This window comes from Pan paniscus, chromosome 7, assembly GCF_029289425.2.
Source record: "Pan paniscus chromosome 7, NHGRI_mPanPan1-v2.0_pri, whole genome shotgun sequence".
Lineage (NCBI taxonomy): Eukaryota > Metazoa > Chordata > Mammalia > Primates > Hominidae > Pan > Pan paniscus.
In genome coordinates this window covers 79283375-79308504 of record NC_073256.2, presented here as the reverse complement: position 1 = coordinate 79308504, position 25130 = coordinate 79283375, and positions in this window count along the sequence as shown.

Sequence of the window (25130 nt, the reverse complement as noted above, 5' to 3'; positions counted from 1 at the left end):
CTTTTATCGTATTATTCTGCTATTTATTTTCAGCATTGACTTCACCTAATGGTCAGAAAGGGCTGGTTCAGATCCGACCCAGCCCTGATGTCCACATCCTAGTCAGAAAGAAAGAAGAAAAGTTTTAAAAAGTTTTGGCCCTTAATAACAAAAACACTTTATGCAAGTCATGTGACATTTCTGCTTACATCTTACCGGCCAAAATACAGTCATTTGGTCGCACCTACAAAAGAGTTTTGGAAATGTAGTTTGTTTTTTTGTTTGGTTGGTTGGTTGTTTTTTTTGTTTGTTTTTTTGTTTTTTTTAAGACAGAGTCTCACTGTCTCCCAGGCTGGAGTGCAGTGGCGCAATCTCGGCTCACTGCAAGCTCCGCCTCCCGGGTTCATGCCATTCTCCTGCCTCAGCCTCCCGAGTAGCTGGGACTACAGGCGCCTGCCACCACGCCCGGCTAATTTTTTGTATTTTTAGTAGAGACGGGGCTTCACCGTGTTAGCCAGGATAGTGTCGATCTGACCTCGTGATCCGCCTGCCTCAGCCTCCCAAAGTATGGATATGTAGTTTTTATTGAAGGTAGCCAATTAAAAATCGGGAATTGAATGGATAAATTTTTTAAAATAACTAATATTGAGGGAAATTTAGCAGTTTCTCACACTGTCGTCTCCTAAAACCCTTTGGAATTTAAAAAGTTAGATGGTGTTATCACACAATCAAATAACAAAAGCCAACTGAGAAAACATAAAGATAGAGAAAGATAATAAATACAACAACTTTAGGTTTCTCAATTGGACATCACACTAGAGTATAACATTGTCTTTAAATCAGACCAGGGGCAGTGGCTCCCGCCTGTAATCCTAGCACTTTGGGAGGCTGAGGCATGAGGACTGCTTGAGCCCAGGAGTGTAAGACCAGCCTGGGCAACATAGGGAGACTCTGTCACTAAAAATAATAAAAACTAACTGAGCATGGCGGTGCATGCCTGTAGTCCCAGAAACTTGGGAGGCTGAGGTGGAAGGATCACTTGACAATGCGAGGTCAAGGGTACAATAAGCCATAATCATGCCACTACACTCCGGCCTGGGTGACAGAGCAAGACCACGTTCCCCCACTAAAAAATTGTCTTCAGATAAACACAAAATCTGTAAAAAGCTATTATGATACTTTATAAAACAAAGAATTCTTCATGAGTAAAACTCCACTAGGTTTTTGTGAGTAGAATGGATTTCTAAAAGTTGTATATCTAAAAAATTGTAGATTATACACTGTTTGAAAAGACCCAACCAGAATTAGTCTTATAATTGAAAATAAGAAATGGTTATAGTTTGTTTTTTGATTAAGTAAATTTGATTTTATTGATTTGGAGATCATCTTAAGATCTGAGACAGTTAATGACATTGTGTTTAAGGAGCCATTTTTTTTTTCATTCCAACCTTACAGTTTGGCTTTCATTAAAAAAAAAAAAAAAGACTGTTTAGAAGTCAATCACTTGAGCAAAAATTTGTATAGCATATGACGTGAGACAGAACACAATGTTGATGGCTTATCAGAAAATTATTATAATTTTGCCTACTCAGGTATGTTCTCAAATTCACAGTGGAAAAGACTGAGACCAAAATAACCAAAATAAACATAAGCTAAAATAAATACATATTAAAATATCAATCTGGTTGAAATGTTAATACCATCTAAAGTCAGAAGCTTTCAAGATAAAATTTTCACTGAACATATTCTAACTTTACTTACTTCTGGTAGATATCTTCCTAAGATATAACTTCTACTATCCTCCCATCTGTGCCTCTAATCCTCAGTCTAACAAACAAATACTCTTAGAAATAATAGTAAAAGAACTCATGGAGGGATATATCTGGAAACTTTGATCAAAAAAATGACTTTTTATGTGTGCATGACCATTTTCAATTTCTACACTTTACAGAATTCAAAGAAGCATTAGGAATCCAAGCTCAAGTCAGACTGGAGTCACAGTAGATCAAGATACTGCAAAACAACACACTCAAAATAGATAACAGGCAAGAATCAGGAGCCACAATGACCACTCTTCGAGCCCTTGAGAGTAAAAGAAGGAGTGGAGGGATTTTAGTGTTGATATCAGTCCCTCAAGCACTAGGATAACTGTGTTGAGAGGACTTTAATTTTTGAGCAATTTATTTTGTTTCAACATTCCTATTAATCAAAGAACACTTCTGGGTGACTGCTGCTAAAGTTAACTCACTCACTCATTTATTCCTCCAACCAATACCTAAAGAGCATCCATAATTCTAGCCCCCATGAAAACAACGTGAAGGAAACACACCATCCTTGTCCCTGTGGAAATCATAGTTTATGTGTGTGTGTGTCTGTGTGTGTATGCCCATGTATGCACAATCATGCAAATTAGAGAGTAAATTGATATGCATATTGCATATAATATATAAAGAAAATTATAGGAGCTATATCTCCATTAAAAGGGCACTTACTCCAGATTTGGTAATGGTGGTAGTGGGATAGGAGAAAAGGAGCAGCAAAGACTTCACAAAACAAGTGACATCTCATCTGAGACCAGAAAGGCAAATAGGAAAAACTGATAAAAAAGAGAAGGAAATAGTGTTTCAGCTTGAGTGAAGAGACAGAAGTTGCAATAAATGTATGGTCTAGTTTTTCAACTGATCAATAGGACCATTTTCCTCAGCTACCTATAGCTGAACAACGAAGGCATCATCTTCATTCACTCAATGGATATTTTCTGAACCGCTCCCCTCACCCTGCCACCCACTATGCTGGGATCTGTTCTGGGCAGTGGATGAGCAGAGGAACGAAGAGGAGTTGGGATCCAAGAGGTTGAAGGGTCAAATTATACCTGGAAACAAGGTAAGGACTTGCAGCCTCAAAACATATTCTGTCTCTAAAATGTTTTTGTTGACCTTGAAAGTCCTTAAGACTTTAAGTCTTAAACATTAAACATTTATTTAAGGATGAAAGTATTTTGTACTATTCATTAGAGTCACCAGGTCATATCAACATCCCATGCCTCAAGAAGCAGGCTACTGTATTTGTTGAATACGGACTTGGGAGCCAGATTGCCTTGGTCCAAACCTTCACTCTGCTATTGATCAGTTTTGTGAGAGAAACCAACGTACTTAACCTCTCTGGAATTCAGCTTTACCATCTATAAAATGAGAGGAATAATAATCATTTCTACCTCATGCAGTGGTTTGGGAATTAAATGAGTTAATATGTGTAAAGCACTTTAGAACAGTGTCTGCTACACTGTCAGCAGTCAGTAAGGGTTGCATATTATTACAGCAAAAATCTCAGGATAATCATACTGGAGTTCAATTCACTCTATGTTACTCTGAATAATAGCATTCTGTCAGTCTTGGTGCTTTTATATAACCTTAGACAAGTCACTTAAACATCATTAGCCCAAGTTTCCTCCTCTGCAAAGTGGGGGCAATAATACCAGCCTCATAAGATTGTCTTGAAGGTTAAATGAAATAGCAGATTGAAGGGCTCGTAGGCTGCAAATTGCTATGCAATTGTTGCTTGTTGTTATTATCTTGCTCTTTTTAACCCTCGTACCCAAATTGGTAAGTGCTTCTCTCCTTAGGAGGAAGACAAAAACGAACACATGCACATGACTTTGACATCATGTTTCCTGCTCTCCAGATAGTATTTAATGGATAAAAATGAATGCATCCTAATTGAGACTGGAAACTAACTTGACATCAAGCTGTACATTCAAAAGAATATAGATCTTCAATGAGGAAGAATACCTGAAGTAACATCTCTTCAGCTTCTGCTTTTGGCAAATACTGCATTCTGTCCTATATGTATTGACATCTGTGTTGTTTTTTTCTTCAAGCAGCATTTGGACAACTGAGAAATCTATATACCAGTAGCTCCTTTGCTAGGGGCTTCCTGTGAGCCCCACTTTGGACCCCGTCTGAGTGCCTTCCATATGCTGTTGTGCCACAAAGCAACTCTTCTTGCCTTTTCTTTTATAACTCATTCCAAAGAGGTACAATTGAAGAAGAGAGGGTTGGCCTGATGGGCCTGGGAATTGACTAAGATTCATTTCACTGCCTCATATATTCTTTGAACATCAACTTCGTGTCTGGCATCATATTAGGCTCTACTAGATTACAAAAATGAAACTGATAAGACCCCAAGCCCCAAAGGACTTACAGACTCTGGTGGGAAAAATGGACAAAAACACAAATTATACAAGTCATGATGTGAAATCAGTGCTAAAAATAAAAGTGTAAATGAGGAAGTATGGAGGCTCAGAGATAGTAGTAATTTAATGTGACTGGATGGGTGAGGACAAGGCATTAAAACATGTTTCTGGCTTCACAGAAGAGATGACATCTCAGGGGAGACTTGAAGAATGAGTAGATTTCTCAAGTGGAGAAGGCAACAGGGAAGAATGCCAGGTCTAGGAACAAGATAAATAGTGGCACAGAAACATGGAGGGGCAGCTTGGTGTTCCTAAAACAGGGAGGAGAACAAGGGGATTGAGACATGGGATCTGTGATGGGGGACATGAAGAAGGAAGAAAATTACAGCTAGGAAATAAGTCAGGCCCAAAACATCAAAACCTGTATAGAAAGTCATAATAAGAAGGTGGGATATTAATTTCTGGGTAAATTTTGGACCAGTTGAGTGGATGACACAAACACAGTTCTGCATTTTAAAAGGAGAATTCTTTTATTCTGGACAAGAAGGACCATGGATTCATTCTCTTCTAGAGAAGAGTCAGCAACAGCAAATAGGATGCTGTGAGCTTAGTAGATTGTCAGATACCTGCAAGCAGGGTGTGCCCAGATGCTGCAGCACAGACACTGCAGGACGAAGGATCTGGTGCAAAACACAAAAATCATAATGCTCACTTTCAAGGGACAGTGCTATTACCCAGAAAACTGCTGGCATAAAGACACTTGATCATTTGATTACACACTACTGTTATTTGCTTTCTCTGGTATAAGTGTATATGTGTGTGCTCATAGTCATATTTATAAAGGAGGGCTGTGGTTGCATTTAAGTATTTCATTCCTTTCATTTGGGTGAAGTATTTGTATAAAATGAAAACAATTAATTTCAAATGCCTCATTCCCCAAGGAGGAAGGCCAGCTTCCTCCAATCAGACCCAAGGGAGTAGCTGGCTTCATCACTGCATTTAATAGTTTATATTGTGCTTTCCCCGCCCATCGCCACCCCCAAGAAGCTCTGAATTTGCCTGTGATTTCCTGCTATCTATTCCCCAGGATTTCTTCCCAAAGGAACACACAGAAAGTGGGGCAGGATGATAGGCAAGAAGCAGATTGCTGAACTGGCTCATTCCACAGCTGTCTTTTTTTTTTTTTTTTTTGAGTAGTTTAGACAAGGGAAAAAAGAAGGCAGCTACAAACTAAACACAGTTTTTTGTAATCCTCTGTCAGACTCTCTTCAAAAGCAGGCAAAAACTAAGGTCCCAGTATTTCAATTGAGCCCCAGTTAGAAAGGCAGATGCTGCATGATCAACGGTGTTTTAAGGATTCTGTTTTGAATTTAGAGCATCAGTATGAAGGTTATTTCTCCCAATAATCAATGTCCTTTTCAAGTTTATCCTATTCATTTTTAAGATTTGGAGAGTAGTAATTACTGTAATGCCTGCTTTCCATACTAGGAAACCATGTCCCTAGAAGATGGAGCCAGTTGGTGGAAGAACGATAATTGGTAATGGGTATTTCTTACATGATTCCTTTCCATTTTGTCTTAAATAATGCACAGATCCAGAGAAATAAGAAATCTGCCTGGTCTTAATCCACTACAAGATGAACAAATATTTATTGAGCAGCTACTATTAGGAATTCAGGAAGAAACAAGCCAGTATTTTTAAAAGCCGCTGTATTTTAGGAACTTGTATTCTAGATCAAGAAAGGAAACATAAATTTAGGAAAACACAAGAGCTACGTAACAATGTGTGCAGATAAAAACGCCTCTAGGGCCTTCTTTCAGGTTTTCCTAATCTGACTCACGTGGATCATTTTAGAAGCCTCCCTAGTGGTCTCTGGGCTATCAATATGCCTGCACACTGATACAGAGAGATCTTCCCATAAAGCAAAGCTGGTTATGTTTCTTCCATGTTTTACAATACCTACTGTTTCTCCACTTACTGAAGTTCCGAGGCCAGACTGCTAAGCTTTCTGAGAATGTGCTTCATAGTCTGACTTGAGTTTATGTCCATAGCTTCATTCCTATATTAGTTTCTGTTGTTGCTGCAACTTGTTACCACAAACTTAGTGTCTTAACACAAATTTATCATCTTGTCATTTGTTCTGGAGGTCAGAGTCTGAAATGGGTCTCACTGGGATGAAATCAAGGTGTCAGAAGGGCTGAGTTCTTTTCTGCAGGCTCTTGTTTCTTTGAGAATTTGTTTCTTTGCCTTTTTCAGCTTCTAAAAGCTGCTGCATTCCTTGGCACATGGCCCCCTTCTCCATCTTCAAAGTCAGTAACTAAAGTAGAATCTTTCTCGCACCAAATTATTCTGACGTTGATGCTTCTTCCTCTCTCTTCCACAGTCAAGGCCCCTGGGTATTACATCGGATTCATCTGGCAAGTCCAGAGTGCTCTCTGCATCTCAAGGCTAGCTGATTAGCAGCCTTCCTTACATCTGCTACCTTCATTCTCCCTCATCACGTAACATAAGCATATTCACAGTTGTGAGGGATTAGAACATAGACATATTTGGTGGCCCTTATCCGGCCTACCACCACCTCCCACTGTTTTCCCTGGTGCCTGCACATTTTTGCCAGTGAATAGACCTTTCTGTTGACACAGTAGATTTTTACATCTCTGTGATTTTTTAGGATACTCCCTCTATCCGAAATGCATTTCCTTCTTTCCTTGCCAAACAACCTCATAGTTCCCCTTCAGCAATAATTCTACAGTGGAAATTCCTCCACAATTTTCCCAGACAAAGCCCTCTTTGAACTATAATTCAAATAATTTTGTTCTCTTGTGGCACAAGTACTGAGTGCCATAAGAGAAGCTAAGAAGGAGACAGTCTGGAATGGAGGGTTGAGGGAATGCCCTTCTGATGAAGTGACATCTGTCCTGAGACCTAAAGGAGTTAGCTAGGCAAAGGAAACGCAGCAAGTGTAGCAGCCAGAGGCACAGAGGCTAATGCAATTGACAAACCATGAGGAGGCCAAGAGGAGAGGTGGACCTGGCCAGAGAGTGGCTGAGAGATGAGAAACACAGTTAGACATGCAGGTTGGGGCTGGACCACTTCAAGGACTTTGCACTTTGTTCCATCATTGATGACATGTCATTTTCATGGGACAAATTTAATCCTATTGGGGTTCCTAAAAATTCACTCTGGATAGCGTATGAACAATGAATCAGAAGCATTCAAAAAAGGGAGAAGAAATACTAAGCAAGAATTATCTGGAGGAAGGGAATGGGCACAGGATTGAAGCAAGAGACAGAGATATATGAGTGTTTTTTTCTAGGCCATGTTAAGTACTTGTTTGAAATGGTATTGATACAATTGAAGGAAAACCTGTCTGTCCAGCTGATAATTTTCACCAGCAACAATCAACTGCTCAGATGTAGCCACAGGGGAGACAGATCATTGAATTTATCCTGGTTTGGGGTTTTGCCAAGAAATATTGTGGAAGAAAAACATGGTGGATAAAAACAGGGGCAAAGCAATTGAGGGCCCTTGCAAGGAAGTGATTCTAATTCCACTGAATCTCTACTGGAAAAGAGGCAAGTGGAGTCAGGAGAAAATGGAAAGAAAAATAGATGGTAGAAAGCTATGGATTGATGCTGCTAGGATATGTTTCAACCAGTGAAGCAAAAGGAAACTGGTGGAAGAAAATGGGCCATTTTGTTTTGTTATTTTAAAGGTAGTGCAGTTCTGATTATGGCAAGATCCAGAAGGTGACCGTGAAGCAAGATGGCTGAGATTGAATGTAGAGAAGAATCACTAAGGATAAGCAGTCAAGGAACTGAGAGGTCAGTGTGTGGGAGAGTTCATCTCTGTGGCTGTTTGTGTAACCCAGAACTCATAATAAATGGAGATTTGGTTACCAGGAGATTAACCGACCCTACAATGAGGAGAGACAGATGGTCTTACCAGAGAGTATAAAGTTAAAAAGAGTAGGATGGAGTCATATGTTTTTATAAGATGGATGTCCTAGTCCATTTTGTGCTGCTACAACAAAAATTTAAGAAGAACAAGTATTTATTTATTATCACTCTGGAGGTTGGGAAGTCCAAGGCTGAGAGGCCAACATCTGGTGAAGGCCTTCCTAATGCATCATCCCTTGGTGAAAGGCAAAAAGTCAAGAGAGGGCAAGAAGGAGAGGGGAAAAAAAGGGTATGAATTTGTCCTTTTAAAGCGAATCCACTCTCAAGATAATGGTACTCATCCATTTGTGAGGGCAGAGCCCTCATGGTGCAGCCACCTCTTATTCGGCCTTACCTCTCTGTTGCATCAGAGATTATATTTCCAACACATGAGGTTTGGGGATACTTTCAAACCATAGCAGTGGAGCATAAATAATGAGCTCATTTTGGCAGTGGGAATGGAGGAGGACACTGACTTCAAATCCTGACCTTGAGTTATTATTTTATGAGAAAATAAGAAGTGAACCCCTAAGAAGAAAGCCATGTACTTTTGAAACAGCTGGTTGCCAACTAAGGATTTAGGAGGAAGAGACAACATTCGGAGAAGAGTTTGAGAATATAGCAAATGCTGCATAGTATGGAGCAGGAATTTCTGAAGGAAGATGGTAATATTTAGGGATAAGAAGAGAGAGAGGATTGGATCAGAAGTATGGAGTAAGAAGAGGCTAAGTTTGAATAATAAGGCTTATCTATTTATATACTTGTCTTTACCACTAGATAGTGAGTGTCATTGACCAAGAATTTTGTCTTATTTCTTTCTAAATTTTAGAATAATACTTGACATATTAAGTTCTCCATAGATGTATGATTTTCAAATGACAATTACAGAGTACAGATGCTCTTCAACTTATAGTGGGGTTACATCTGGATAAATCCATCGTAAGTTGAGATAGTCAAGACACAACCTTGTTGTAAGGCAAGAAACATACAGACTATCACTTTCCCACCATCATAAAGTCAAAAAATTTTAGGATGACCCATCATAAATCAGGAAATATCTGTATTAATTGTATAGTATTCAGAGGAAATAATCCCTATGGCTTAGAAAGGCTATGGAAGTAGTGGAGATGTGCTGCATGGTTTTGAGCAATATTACAACTAAATTAAACAATATGAGAAAAGCTTTTGAGTGAAGAGTATCTGGAACCAAATTAAAAAAAAAACAGTTATATGGTCATTTAGATCTGATTTAAGAAGCAAAGTTATTCAAGGCTTAAGCTGAAATGTCCACATATTTGATGAAAGGGGAGAAAAACACTTAGCAAATGCAAAATCTAAAATCATTTGAAATAGTATCTTCTTCCTTGGAGACTGGGTTAGAAAGACCTGTGGATTTATTACCTTTCCTAACCTGGAAAGGCTGGATACAGTCCCCTCAGTTTATTTCATCATCACTCCTAAGAACATCAGAAGGTTTACCTAGAAGTGGGTTTTCTTCACCACCAATGAAGTTTAGGATAGCCTCTGTGGGGCTATAGACTTCTCTGCTCCCTAAGATCCTAACATGACATTTTGCTCATGACAATTCATAGTGACTCACTGGTTTCAGGGGTGGGTCACATAAAAGATAAAAAAGAAAATGTCACTTGTTAGAATAATACCAAGAGAGGAGTGCCAACAGATAATTTGGCAAAGTGTTAAATGTCACAGGGATATTACAAGGGAACTGGCATCAATACTGTGACCTGCAGTTATACAGACTCCGTGAAATGACTCCTCCCTGTGCTCACACAACCCTATGGGTCTGTCAGAGCCTACAAAGGCAGACATCAATGTGTCTGCCCTCAAGGTGTTTTCGATCTATTGTGGGAGAGAACATGAACACAAATAATAATGACAAGCTCTTAAATAGCGAAGTATAGGAAATGGGTGATTTACTATAGTGGAAAAAAAAGACTAAACCCACAATCAAAGGACCTAGGTGATGGCCTTGCTCTTTGAACTTGGTCTTAACCAATACACACTTGGCATTTCATCTTCAAAATTAAGTGGCTGCATGGAATGATTTCTAAGTTCCCAAGTTCTATTACTTTGAATGTATATTAATAAAGAAAACAATATTTCTTAGGAATATTTAGAGAAGCAGAGGTATCAGAGCTACATTGAGCTAGTGGAAGACATATATTCTGGAAAGTCCTTAAGAAATGTATTTGAAGAGTAGGAGCTGATCAGAGGGAGCATCAGAGGGGTTCATACGAGAAGTTATGCATAAACAAAGACTATAAGCCCCAGAAAACTTGTGCGCAGAAAAAGTAGATAGATTTGTATCTAAACAATCTGTGCAACCTGAAAAAGAGTGGAAGAGGATTCATATGGAAAAAAGAATAGACTGCATTGTAACTAATTCTGGAGATGTTTATTCAGAGTTTAAGTTGATTTCAGAAGCAATTGGGAGCCACTGTTCATTTTTGAGAAAGGAAGTGACTTAATGTGAAAAACTACCAAGGATGAGAGACGCAGGAACCAGTTGGAGAATCCCTGAAGCAGGACAGAGGCTCTTTCTTGCATCTGGCCTTGAGTGTCTCTCTCACCTCCTTCACTAAGGCAAACTTCCTGAGGGAGTAAACCACAATGGGAGAAAGTGACTGTGCCCAAGGTCACAGACTGGGATTCTAGCTTCCTGCCACCTGGACTGCTGCTCTTTTCCAGTAAACCCTGCCCCCTGCCACTTTCCTCACTGAGCCTTCCCCCCGCCCCTTTGTTTCCACATCTCCAAGAATAGAATGTGTCTAAATTTCACGGGTGCTGCATCCTAAGTGATCCAAATAAAGGGTTTGAAAACGCATGCATATCACAGCTGAAAAGTGTGGTGTATCTCCGGAAATAATAGAAGGAGAAAGGCAAGAAAGGTCCTATCTTCTCTCTTTCCCCCTGGAGCCTAACAGAAAACTAACAGGGAGTTGGGGGAGGAGGGAGGGTGAAGCCTGCAGTTGTCTTGCTGTGCTCAATTAGTATTCTAGCCACACACTGTCCCATCAGGGGAAAATGCTTCTCGCACACACGTGTTCAGGATATCAGTGTGATGGATCTGAGCGAGAGCCTCTCCAAACACAGTGACCATCTGCTAGGCAAAACATAGGGATCTGACAAGCAGAAGCCATTCAGGCCCGTTGTTGGGCCACATTATTACATATTTGACAAGGGTAATGAGGGGCTGTCATTAACCTTACATGACAGTTGCTACAATGACACACTAAAGCAAGGACAAAGAGCCGAACTCAGTAAAAAGGCACCTACTTCCCATTTAACCCTGGAATTATGTGACGCCATTATTCCTGACGGAGGCTGGCAGGCCTGGGGTTAATTTCCATTTCTGTGTCTGCTTGTTCTCTTTTTAAAATGTACCCCTCGTATGGCTAAGGAAACTGTTGGGAAGGCACTGCATTATTTATCACAACACACTGCGATAGATGCAAGAACAGAAAGGGTCTCCCGGAGAAATGAACAAACAGATTTCACAAGCTCTAGCGATGGCCTGAAATGAGGCATCTGAACTCTGTCTATGATATTTAAGGCAACCATTACCCAAGTAGAATGTTTCTTGGAATTTTCCACTGGATTTTTATCAGATTTCAAGGAATAGGGATGTTTTGGAATGAGTGTATAGTTACTATGACTTTTTCAGGCCCTGGGCAAACCTAGGGAAGAAAAAGTTAATAGTTTTGACAATGAAACCTTTAGTTTTGGAATCTAATTTTGTGTATCAAATTATTAGAAAGATCCTAAAGAGCATCTCGTGCTTTCACTTTATTTTACAGAAGGGACATCCACATCACGAGAGGGTCAGACACTCGCACACCCACCAGCCCATAGAGCTACATAGGTGATGGCCAACGGCCCTCAGGACTGTTTAACGTCCCATAACCCTGTGTTCTCCCAGCTTCCTCTGATCATGCAACTTTTGTATCAAAAGAAAATGGTCTTTTATTTCCCATCTAATCATTTAAATCTGGCGCTCCTCTGAAAAATATGCCTATACAAGTGTAGTTTGTAATGCTATTGTTCATGGTAGTTTTGCTTCCTAATTTTGAAAGCTGGTTTTGCATAATCTGGCCACTCAAAGTGTTTGTCCTCAGTACATTCTGCCTATCTGACATCATAGAGCAACAAAAAATGATGACAGCCAATCAAGATGCTTTGTTTTACATGAAGACACTGTAATCAAGATGGCCCAAACCATTAAGAAGAAAACACTTTAGTAGAAAATAAAAAGATCTGTTTTGGGTAAAAGCTCTTGCAGCCCACACTGATTTGTACTTGGGTACCACCTGTCTAAATAACACCAGGCTATGACAGTGTCACAATATCAGAGTCTTTCATTATCAAGAGAGTCCAGATATCTAGTCATTTTGATCTAGAGTTTGATCTCTCGCTTCTGTCATATGTTCAAAGTAGAAAGATTGATGACTTAGTTTTTATGCAAGGTGCCTTTTATCTGGCTCACACCTGAGGCAATGCAATTGGGTCTGTAGCTGTGACTGGGGGTCTAGAGCCTTGTTCTGTCACTCAGACGGCATGAGATGAATGCCAAATTTCTCTTGGTTTCCTCAACTGGAGTGATAGGATTGGAGCTAATACTGCCAAAGGTCACGAGCTTGGTTTTGGCCAATGACTTCCAAGTTCACAGCAGAGAAAAGGGTTTTGCTGATTTTCCAGAAGGTACCATCACCTCTTTCTGAATATAATTAGCTCAGCATATAAATGAGTATAGATGATCTGGGACCTAGGAACAAAAGAAAATGGGGAAGTCAAAAAGTAAGGGTGCCCCACACCCCTGAGATTCATGTGCCTCTCACATAAGAAGATACATGAACCAGGGAGTTAATAAGCAGGTGGAGTCAGTCAAACAAATGGAGAGTGGGAGTGGGCAGTTGCAGAAGTGGAACATTCTGGCAGAGATAGGCCTGGGGCAGAGGCCAGAAGAGGAAATCACTGTAGAGGGCATTTCTGTGTAGAGTAATGTCATACTCCTCTTATCTGCTGTGTAGGGCCCAATAAACCCGCTAGTGAATGTATGGAAATTTTAATATAAAAAAATACAAAGATCTTAGAAAACCCAAACTTTCTGTTTTTCTATATACCAAAGTTAGTAACAGCAGAGCATCATATCTTCATCAAAAATTACCAGTTAAAAGTAGAAAAATGTTTGTGAAAAAAGGCAAGAAAAGGGAAAAATCCATAATAAGCCTGTCTACATCAAGGGAAGAAAATACTCAGATTTGACCTTGAAAGTTTGTTGCTATGCTAATACCTCCTTCAGCTAAATTGGTGGCTGCATTCCTGGTAAGAACTTTAGCTCAGTTAATTATTATGGTTACTGATTTATCATAATTTCCTTTTGTGGAATTGTGACAGAAGGGTTGCACACAACTGCAATTTAAAAATCAAAAGGCAATCATTTTAAAACACTATGAATTTAAAATCAGAACACGATTTAAAATCTAAGATGTACTGGTTACAGTTAAAAGTGTTAATTTTTACTACAGAGAACAATTGCTTTCACTCTCAATTAGTAATTCCGTACAGTCAAAACAAAAAAGTGGCAGGTTTAGAATGGGCTAGGATAAAATCTTATCTAGAAAACCAATCCAGCTGAGCCTAACTTTTAATCTCCTATACAGGTGTTTAAGAGTCTTCAATTTAATGTTTTCCTGAACTAAACTGCCAATTTAAAAGTATTACCCGACAGCCCATAAAACAGAGTAACAGTTTTCTATGTAAAATATTTATAAAGAAAAATTATACCTTAGGACAATATTATAATGAAGTTTAGCTAGTACACTTAAATATGTATACATATATACTACACAATTAGGCTCACATATTCCAATTATATGTGTTGCCTACTGTATATAAACAATTCATGCATTAAATATATCTTCACTATATTCCATATGTTAAATGGGACAAACGTTATTCTCATACTTTGCAAGTGTCAAATAAAAACAAATCTGGACTTAGGTAAGGAAAGAATTTATTCCAAAGGCTGTTGCGATAGGGAGAATGCTTCAACCACAGTATCTGTAAGTTTCTCCAAAGTCAATCAGTAAGAGAGGAACAAACAAGGGTAGCAAGAATTGAGTGTAGGGAAGTGGGTGAACAGGTAGAATGATTAGAGTGTTGACCATGAAACATCCTTCTCTGTGGTCAATTGTCAGGAGGGTCCTGAAAGAGGGGCCATTCCACATTCCAATGTTCATTTAGATTCAAGGGTAGGTCAAGGGCCAGGGGCCTGTGCAGAGAGAAACCTGACTAAAGTTTGGTCAAGTAAAGTTGATGTTTATCTTGTCCAGATTGGTCAATGGAGATAAACACTTCAGCTAATTACTTTTAAGACAAAGAATGGGAATTTGGACAGGCTGTGTCTAGCCTTGTCATAGGTAAACAAGGGTGTTATTTTTTATCTTATCCAAGTCATATGGAGAAGGGTGGGCCTCTGCAGTAACCCTAGGAACACAAAAGGATGGAGCGATTTTCTTTTTTCTTTTTCATTTTTATCTGTGGTAAAATACACACAAAATTTATCACTTTAACCCCTTGTATGTGCACAGTTCAGTAATATTAAGTATATTTGGTGGGAGATTATTATGCAACCAATCCATAGAACTCTTTTCCCTTTGCAAATCTGAAACTCTGTACCGATTAGCCAATAACTCCCCATTCTCCCTCCCCACAGACCTTGGTAAGCACTATTCTATTCTATTTTCTTTCTTTATGAATTTGACTACTTTAGGTACCTCAATTAAGTGAAATCATACAGTTTTGGCATTTCATAAATAACTTATTTCACTTCACATAATATCTTCAAGGTTCATGCATCTTGTAGTGTCACAGAATCCTTGGGGCATCACTTCAACAGCTGGAAACCTCTGTGGCCAGTGGCACCTTCTGTGTGAGTATTGCTTGCACCCACCAGGCTTGTTTCACCCACTCAGCCCGGCAGGATGAGCTCAGCTCATGCTACCAGCCTGGATCCCACACCTGCCAAAGGTGAGCCAGGTACAGAGCAGCAAGAGGTGTGTGGGTGAGTGAGTGCAGGGTCCAGCCACTGCACACATCCAAGCATACTGGTTGCTGTGGTGGGGCAGGCAGCTCCAGGCACTGGAACAGGTGCCAGCTCTGTGCAAGGTTGCAGCTGAACCAGATGTACTGAATGTGGTTCCTGCTGCAGGCACCCACATCTGGACAAGAAGAACGCAGTGGCATCTGGAACTGCAGAGCATCAAGGAGGGTATCACAGCCCTGGCTTGAGGGGCCCCTAGGTCTGGGCTCCCCAAACGGCCACAGCTCTTCTTTCCTTCTCATCACCCACAATGTGGCAAGTGAGGGAGCATGTTTTAGCCCTGTTTGTGTTACAGCTCTCTTAGTCCCGCCATTCTGAAGGTCCCAAGTTCCTGTCCCCCATCCAGGAAGAATGAGGTAAATGGATGACTGGAGGGTGAGCAAAAATGACTTATGGTAACCTGGAATTCTATTTTATATCAAATGTGTTAAACCTTTAACATATTTGATAGGCTTCCCAAAATCAAGTTGCAGCTTCAAAATTATCTTTTCTGACCCATAACTTTGAGATGAGACAGAGGGCCCTTGGAGCATCCAAAAGAGAGATAAACAGGATTATTTGACATGTTCAGTTACATGGAATTGTCAAAATAAAAATAAGATTTAATCTTCTTCAGGTTATATTTTAGTGAATAATATCAACATATGTTCCAAAATTGTATGGGATTTCTAAAATTCAAATGTCTGAATACATACTATCAATCATAATTAGGATTATTATGTTAAGTTATTGTAAACCACAGAAATAACCAAATTTCCCTGTCAGTCATGTTTTTGACTGTGACTACCCTATGACGTTTTGTCATTAACAGACAATCATTGTCTTGTTTTGATCCTATTCAAAAGATAGTGTACAATCAGCTATAAGACTTTGACAGGTGCTCATTAGTTGTTTTTAAGGATTTGTCTGCATTTTAGACAAACTCTGCTTATTCCTGTGAACCAACCAGTGACCTCTGACTTCAGCTCAGAAGAAACAAAAGGGATAGGTAATATAAAAATTTGGAAAATTATCCTGCAAATCCTGCCAGGCAATGAGGGTAAATAGGGTGGCAATAACCCGGAGGTTCCTTTCTTTGGGAGAATAAGGCCAAGGAATTATGTGCCCCCCTGAACAGTTATTTCTTTTTTAAAATTTAACTACCCTCATACAAGATTTAATTTATTTCACCATTGTGAAACAGCTCTAGTCACAACATTGTTTTCAGAATGATTAGTTTATTTTAATTCTTATCTCTGTTGTATTTGGAACTAGATTTTTTTCCTTCACATACTTAAACTTCTTGTAAAATATGTTTCTTGTCACCAAGAGGCCATCAAACTCTAAGCAGTCATGCAACTGGAGCCTCGGATGATGGTTCCCTTTGTACAAGGGACCCTTAGATAAGCCTCTGAGAGAGAGAGCTAACAGTCATTTTCCCCAAAACAATGTCCCCTGTGTGCATGAAGAGGTTAAGAGTGGTCATCATCCCTGTACTAATGGTAGTTAGATATACCTCTTTAGAGGGGGGATTGATGGCAGCGGTGACCTGTCTAGAGTGGCCACTGCCAAGACAGACCACCACTGCCATCCATGGAACATGCAGCCAGCCGAAGCTGGGAACAGTCAGGAGCCCTGTCCCCTTCTGAGTTGGTTGGATGGGAACCCCACCCTCCTGGATGCAGCTGCAGCTGCCCAGCCGCAGCTGCAAACCCAGGCATCCCTGTGCTCTTGAGGGCCCAGGAATACCCCTGCCCCCACAGGCTCAGAAATGCCTGCTCCCTCTCCCTGGCCTCTCCCCACTCCTGGAATCTGCTCCGATTTCAGAGCAAAGTTGAGGCTAAGCCTGGGTGCTATTGTGACCCAGCCAGGTGTGCACACACTCAGGGCCACACTGACATGCCAGCCTCACACCACCTTGGATCTCTCAGGACCTTGGGCACCAAGAGCATGAATGGGAGGCCAAGGGGGTGCTAACGGCAGCTCAGCAGGGGCCTGCAAGGACCCCTTGGCACAAACATCCTGGGCATTATGGGCACCATGGACTGCAGGCTGATGATGGCAGGAGGCAGACAGGCTCCTGGGTGAGAACAGACAGGTCCTCAGCGAAGCCCCATCTTCAAGCCAGAGACAGCCTGAAGCTTGGAGGCTGTGCTGTCAGTTCCATGGACAGGAGTGAGAACTTATGGTGCTTTTTCTGTGCCTGCCCATGGCCACCCATGGACCAATCAGCAGGCACTTCCTCCCCTCTGAAGCCCATAAAAACCCTGGACTCAGCCACATTCCAGCAGATGACAGGCAACCTGCCTGTGGATAGGAATTATCCACTCCAGATCTCTTTGCTGCTGAGAGCTACACAGACATGGGATGACCTGCCTGTAGAAATGAGTTACCCATATTGGGTCTCCTGAGAGCTGTTCTGTCACTCAGTGAAGCCCCTCTTTGCCTTGCTCACCCTCCAGTTGTCTATGTACCTCATTCTTCCTGGATGTGGGACAAGAACTTGGGACCTGCCAAATGATGGGACTGAAACAGCTATAACACAAACAGAGCTGAAACATGCCACCACCCCTCCCTGCTCACCACATTGCAGCAACAAGAAGGAGAGAAGAGCTGTGGCCCTTTGGGGAGTCCATACCTGGGGGCTCTCTGAGCCAGGGCTGTAGGCTATGACACCCTCTTTAGGGGCTCTGCAGTTCCTGGGATCTCCAAACTTCTGCTGCTACCACATTCCCCTCATCCAGATGTGGGTGCCCACAGCAGAAGCCACATGCAGTACATCTGGTCCAGTTGCAGTCTTGCACGGAGCCAGCACCTGGAGCCACCCACCCTGCCACAGTAGACAGCATGCCTGCCTGTGCACAGTGCCCAGACTCCATGCTAGCTCACCCACACACTCCTTACCACTCCATGCCTGGCTTGCCCTTGGCAGAGATGTGTGATCTGGGCCAGTAGCACAAGCTGAGCACAGCCTGTGGGTAGAGTGTGTGGAACGAGCCCAGAGGGAGTGAGCAATACTCAGGGAGAAGGCACCACCAGCCACAGAGTTTCTAGCTGGTGAAGCCACACCTCAAGGATCCCATGTCACCTGACTTGAAGGTGGGGCTTCACCAGGGACCTGCCCCTTTCTGCCCAGTAGCCTGTCTGCCTCCTGCCACCATCTATCATGTCATCCATGGCACCCAGGCTGTTCCTGCTGAGGAAAAGGCCTGTGCTGAGCCACCCTTAACTCACCCTTACCCTATCTCCTGTGCTTATCAGTGTCCGAAGTCCAGAGGGGGCTGAGGCAGCAGGGGGCTAGCATGTCAGCACTGCCCCAAGTGTGCGCACACCCGGCTGGGTTGTGACAGTACCCAGGCTCTGCCTCAACTTTCTTCCGAAGTCAGAGTGGGTGCTGGGAGCAGGGAGAGGCCAGGCAGTGGGAGCAGGCACTTCCAAGTCCATGGGGGCAGAAGGGCTTTCTAGTCCTCTGAGAGTGCAGGGATGCCTGGGTCCACAGACATGGCTGGATGGCTGCATCTGTGGCTGAGAAGGTGGGGTTCCTGCCCTGCCAACTTGGAAGGGGGTGGGGATCCCACCTGTTCCCAGCTCCCACTGGCTCCATGGAGCATGCAGCCCTGGCCGCACCTCCCCCACTGCAGCCAGTGTCTTGACAGTGGCCTCTACAGATAGGCTGTTGACGCCATCAGTAGCATGTGTCAGAATTTCTTTTTAAGGCTACATAGTGTTTCATTGTATGTATATACCACATTTTATTTATCGCATCCATGAACACATCAATGAACACATCAGTTGCTTCCACATTTTGCCTATTGTGAATAATGCTGCTATGAACATGGATGCACAAATATTTCTTGGAAACCCTGCCTTCAATTCTTCTGGGTATCTACTCAATTCTTTTGGAATTGCTGGATCATTTGGTAATTCTATGTTTAATTTTTTGAGGAACCTCCAAAATCTTTTCCACAGTGGCTAGACCACCAGCAGTGCACAATGATTCTGTTAAAGGAAACCAGAGCCTGAAGGTAGTTAAAACCTTTTAAGGAACTATTACAATAGGGAAAAAGAGACCTCAGTATAGAGATAGGCTTGATTCAGAATATGGCATGGACAAGTAGGAGTTTCCAGCCAAGGAGCAGCATGAGGCTGAGTGGATGGAAAATTACTAAGAGGAAACATCAAGGGTAAAGGAGATTCCAGATAAACCAATTTGTCAGGATTCTTGCTAAAAGTAGGGCAGGGTAGGTTTAGATATAATGTGAGGGATGGTGGGAGATGAAGAATTTAATCATGTATCAAAGGCAATCACATATTGAGGGTGATCAGGTACCAAGGAAGGGATTCTTGCTCAACCGACAGCAAGATTCTTGCTAAAACTGGATGATACAAAGATGAACACAGAAATCCAAAGTCTAGACCTATTTGAGAAGAAGATTCAGGGGAATCTCCTTAAAGTCTGGTCAAGGAAAGTTTTTTTATCAGTTTCACATTGTCGGCATGCTCGCCAACACATGTATTACTTTCTGGATTTTTGATAGCAACCGTACTAACAGATGTGAGGTGGCATCTCACTGTCATTTTGATTTTTATTTCCCAGGTGATTAATGATGTTGAGTCGTTTTTCAGGGGCTTGTTCCCATTTGTATATATTCTTAGGAGAAATGTCTACTCAAGTCTTTTGTCATTTTTTAATAAGGGTGTTTGTTTTTTTATTGTTGGGTTGTAGGAGTTCTTTACACATTCCAGTTATCAATCCCTTATTAGATATATTATTTGCAAATATTTTCTTTCATTCCATAGCTTGCCTCTTTACTCTGTTGATTGTGTCCTTTGATGTTTTTAATTTTCATATAGTCAAATTTATCTATTTCTACTTTTGCTGCTTATGCTTTTAGTATCATAAGGGATAGGGGGATTTTTTAGCTGTCACTGTTTTCCAGGAGCACACGGCTCAAGCAAAGTTCAGCAATGTCAAGAAGAATGTGCATTCTTAACTGCTATTATCAATTATTATGAAAAAAGATGTAGCAGAATATCTGCAACCCCTTACCATAATCCTAATATTCAAAGAGTAGGGTGACATGGTCCACTGCAGTCCAATGTGAAGAATCCAGGCGAGCATTTAGAATGGCTCTCCTGTTATCCAGGACAAGTCCCTACTGCAATCCAGGCAGAGGATGGCCTCTGGGAGGGGAAGGAGGAAATGAACTAATAGGGCTGGATCTTCTCCCTGCTGGGTCCTCCTGAGGGGAAGCGGCCTTTCTTTCTCAAATCTGTACTGTCCATGGGTGAATCATAGCTAAATCCTTCTTAAGGAAGCCTGTGCTTCCCAAGAGTCTTTGTCTTGCCCTCTGCTCCCCACCTCCCACCCCCAGACCCCACCCTCTTCTCTCCTACTTCCTAGGCTTGCAATTATTCCCTTCCACATGCCCCTGTCCTACCCACATGCATGGAGCTATGGGGTACTTTCTGTCCTTTCTACAAAGTGCAGGATTAACAAAGTAAAGCCACCCTAACCAACAGCCCAGGGGACAAGAAAGATAATCGACTCTTACACCCCAAAAATGACTCCCTCTGCCTCCATGTTCACTATTCCCTTCTATTACATGCTAAAAGTCTTTTGTTCCTTTCTGCTTTGGCTTTCATTACACAAAGCTTCCTTTAATTATTCAAGTTAGATCTGTGCTCAACCCTAGGAGAAAAAGAAATGCACGTGCCCAAGAAAAAGGTGATGAGGGAGGTGTGAGAATGAGATAGCCAAAGAGAGCTAGAAAGAAGGATGAACAAACATTCCATTAAAAATCCACTCAGGAGAAAGAAAACATGTGCTCAAGAACCAGGCAAATAGGAATCTAAGAGAGCACAGGATTTATAAGGCTTATCAACAAATCAGAAAAGTACTAGGCACACTAGGAAGGCATGGAGCACCTGAAAACAGGAAGTCATGGGAGAGGCAAAGTGCAGGCAGAAAGCCAGGAGGTCACAGAAATTGGAAAGCAAAACAGATGATGCAGGGCATTGCCTACAGGCAAGAACAAAGTGAGTAAACCAAAACAGAGGGTCCCAAATCATGGCCAGTTCATGTTTGAAGCAGAGACCCAAAGCAGCTCAGGGAAGTATTTCAGCCATTAAGTTGTTAGGGAACCCCACTGTCAAACAGATGCAAGAATCTAAGAACCTATAAAACTAAGAACAGTTTTAGGCTGGGCATGGTGGTTCATGTCTGTAATCCCAGCACTTTGGGAGGCCAAGGCAGGCGGATCATGAGGTCAGGAGATCGAGACCATCCTGGCTAACACAGTGAAAACCCCGTATCTACTAAAAATACAAAAAAAAAAAATATTAGCCAGGCATGGTGGCAGGCACCTGTAGTCCCAGCTACTCAGGAGGCCAAGGCAGGAAAATGGCACAAACCCGGGAGGCGTAGCTTGCAGTGAGCCAAGATCGCACCACTGCACTCCATCCAGCCAGGGCTACAGAGCGAGACTCTGTCTCAAAAACAAAAAAAAAAACAAAAAAAAAAAACAAAAAAAACTAAAACAAGTTTTATATAATACTGATCAAAATATTTAATTTTTATCTAAAAATTATAATAATACATAAATATGACTTTTCTGAAAAGCTAAGAAGTGCTGAAAATGCTATAGAAAGTAAATTATGTCCCCATCTCTAATCCACTTTCTCCTTCTGTAGATGCAGTTAGTGGTACTGGATTTGTAGGCATCTTTTCAGAAAAGCTTGAATGCACATATCAGTATTTAGATGAGGCATATGCTATGTATTATTTTGCATCTTATTTTGCTCACTTAATAATATTTCTTGGAGTTTTTTTCTTCATCAGCACATTTGAATCTACCTCATTCTGTTAACAGCCTTTGCTTTTCCTTCACTTTCCACCATGATTATGAGGCTTCCCCAGCCATGTGGAACTGTGAGTCCATTAAACCTCTTTCTTTTATAAATTACCCAGCCTTGGGTATTTCTTCATAGCAGTGTGAAAATGGACTAATACAGTAAATTGGTAGCAGTAGAGTGGTGTAATGCTATAAGGATACCTGAAAATGTGGAAGCAACTTTGGAAGGGTAACAGGGAGAAGCTGGAACAGCTTGGAGGGCTCAGAAAAAGACAGGAAAGTGTGGAAAAGTTTGAAAGTTGAAACTTCCTAGATACTTGTTGAATGGCTTTGACCAAAATACTAATAGTGATGTGAATAATGAAGTCCAGTCTGAGGTGGTCTCAGATGGAGACAAGGAACATTTTGGAGAGTGGAATAAAGGTGAGTCATGCTATGTTTTAGAAAAGAGACTAACAGCATTTTGCCCCTGCCCTAGAGATCTGTGGAACTTTGAACTTGAGAGAGATGATTTAGGATATCTCATAGAAGAAATTTCTAAGCAGCAAAGTGTTCAAGATGTGAATTAGGTGCTCTTAAAAGCATTCAGTTTTATGTATTCACAAAGATATGGTATGGAATTGGAACTTCTATGTAAAAGGGAAGCAGAGCATAAAAGTTTGGAAAATTTGCAGTCTGATGATGCAATACAAAAGAAAAACCCATTTTATGAGGAGAAATTCAAGCTGGCTGCAGAAACTTGCATAAGTAATGAGGAGCCAAATGTTAATCACCAAGACAATGGGAAAATATCTCCAGGGCATGTAAAAGGTCTTCATGGCAGCCCCTCCCATCACAAATTAGGAGGCCTAGGAAGCAAAAAGGTATAATGGGCCAGGCCCAGGGCCTTGCTGCTTTGTGCAGTCTCAGGACTTGGTGCCCTGCATCCCAGCCATGACTAAAAAGGGCCAATGTACGGCTTGGACCATTGCTTCAGAGGGTGCAAGCCCCAAGTCTTGGTAACTTACATGTGGTGTTAGGCCTGTGGTGCACAGAAGTCAAGAATTGAAGTTTGGGAACCTCCACCTAGATTTCAGAGGATATGTAGAAATGCCTAGATGCCCAGGAAGAAGTGCACTGCAGAGGCAGAGTCCTTATGGAGAACCTCTACTAAGATAGGGTGGAAGGGAAATGTGGGGTGGGAGCTCCACACAGAGTCCCCACTGGGGCACTGCCTAGTGGAGCTGTGAGAAGAGGGCCACTGTCCTCAAGGCCCCAGAATGGTAGACCCCCATACAGCTTGCACTGTATTCATGGAAAAACTGCAGACACTCAATACCTGCCCATGAAAGCAGCTGAAAGGGGGACTGTACCATGCAGAGCCACAGGGGCGGAGCTGCCCAAGACCATAGGAACCCACCTCTTGTATCAGCATGACCTGGATATGAGACATGGAGTCAAAAGAGATAATTTTGGAGCTTTAAGACTTGACTGCCCTGCTGGATTTCAGACTTGCATGGGTCCCTTAGCTCCTTCATTTTGGCCAATTTTTCCCATTTGGAATGGATGTATTTACCCAATGTTTGTATTCCCATTGTATCTGCGAAGCAACTAAGTTTTTTTTTTTTTTTTTTTTTTTTTTTAATTGTACAGGCTCATAGGCAGAAAGGATTTGCCTTGTCTCGGACGAGACTTTGTACTGTGGACTTTTGAGTTAATGCTAAAATGAATTAAGATTTTGGGGGACTGTTGAGAAGGCATGATGGGTTTTGAAATGTGAGGACATGAGATTTGGGAGGGGCCAGGGATGGAATTATATGATTTGGCAGTGTTCCCACCCAAATCTCATCTTGAATTGTAGCTCCCATAATACCCATGTGTCATGGGAGAGACCTGGTGGGAGGTAATTGAATCATGGGGGCAAGTTTTTCTCGTGCTGTTCTCATGATAGTGAATAATTCTCAAGAGGTCTCATGGTTTCATAAAGGGCAGTTTCCCTGCACACATTCTCTTGGCTTTTGCCATGTAAGATGTGCCTTTATTCTTCTTTTACCTTCTACCATGATTGTGAGGCCTCCCCTGTCATGTGGAACTGTGAATTCATTAAACCTCTTTCCTTTATAAATTACCCAGTCTCAGGTATTTCTTCAAAGCAGTATAAAAATGGACTAATACACAGCTCCACAGTATTCCATTATGACTATCTGATTTGGTTAACCAGACACTTACTGATCAACATTTGCAGTATTTTCACTTTTTTGTTATTGTGAGGCTATTGCTAACTTCAGACACACTTTCTTAGGAACACATGAAAATATGTCTGTAGGGTAAATTATTAAAAATAAAATGTTCTTGTCAAAAATAGATGCATTTAAAATTCGGATAATACTAAATTGCCCTTGAAAACTATCATACCAATTTATTAATTTGCAGTTCTACCCAGTGTATGAGTGTGAATATTGCCCCACCCTTTGTCAACACAGTGTACATTTGTGATACTCACAGACCTGATGTAAAAGGCATCTCCCAGATTTATTTTTATTCTAAGTGAGACAGAGCCAATGTATTTATCAAATACTCATACTACTCTCCATTAACTGTTTTTTGCACATTTTAAAATTAGGTTCCTTATTATCAATTTGAAGGAATTGTTTACATTATTTTTAAAGTTAGGCTTAAAAGTACTGTGTCACAGATATCACAAGTATATTTCCCAGTCTGATTTGTTACAGTCTGTTCGAGAACTTTGTTTTTAACTTAGGAAATCATTATTCTATTATTTAAACTCATGGCTTTTGTGTTTTTAATATCGATTTTAGAAAGAAAAATCTCTTTCATTCCATTACTATAACAAATAGATTCTTCTATTTTCTTCTTTTATTTATTATTTATATCTTTAGAGACAGTATCTAGCTCTATCACCCAGGCTGGAGTGCACTGGTGCAATCATAGCTCACTGCAGCCTCAAACTCCTCAGCTCAAGTGATCCTACCACCTCATCTTCCCAATAGCTGGAACTAGAATCATAAGCCACCATGTCCCGCTAATTTTTTTTAATGTAGAGACAGAGTCTTGCTATGTTGCCC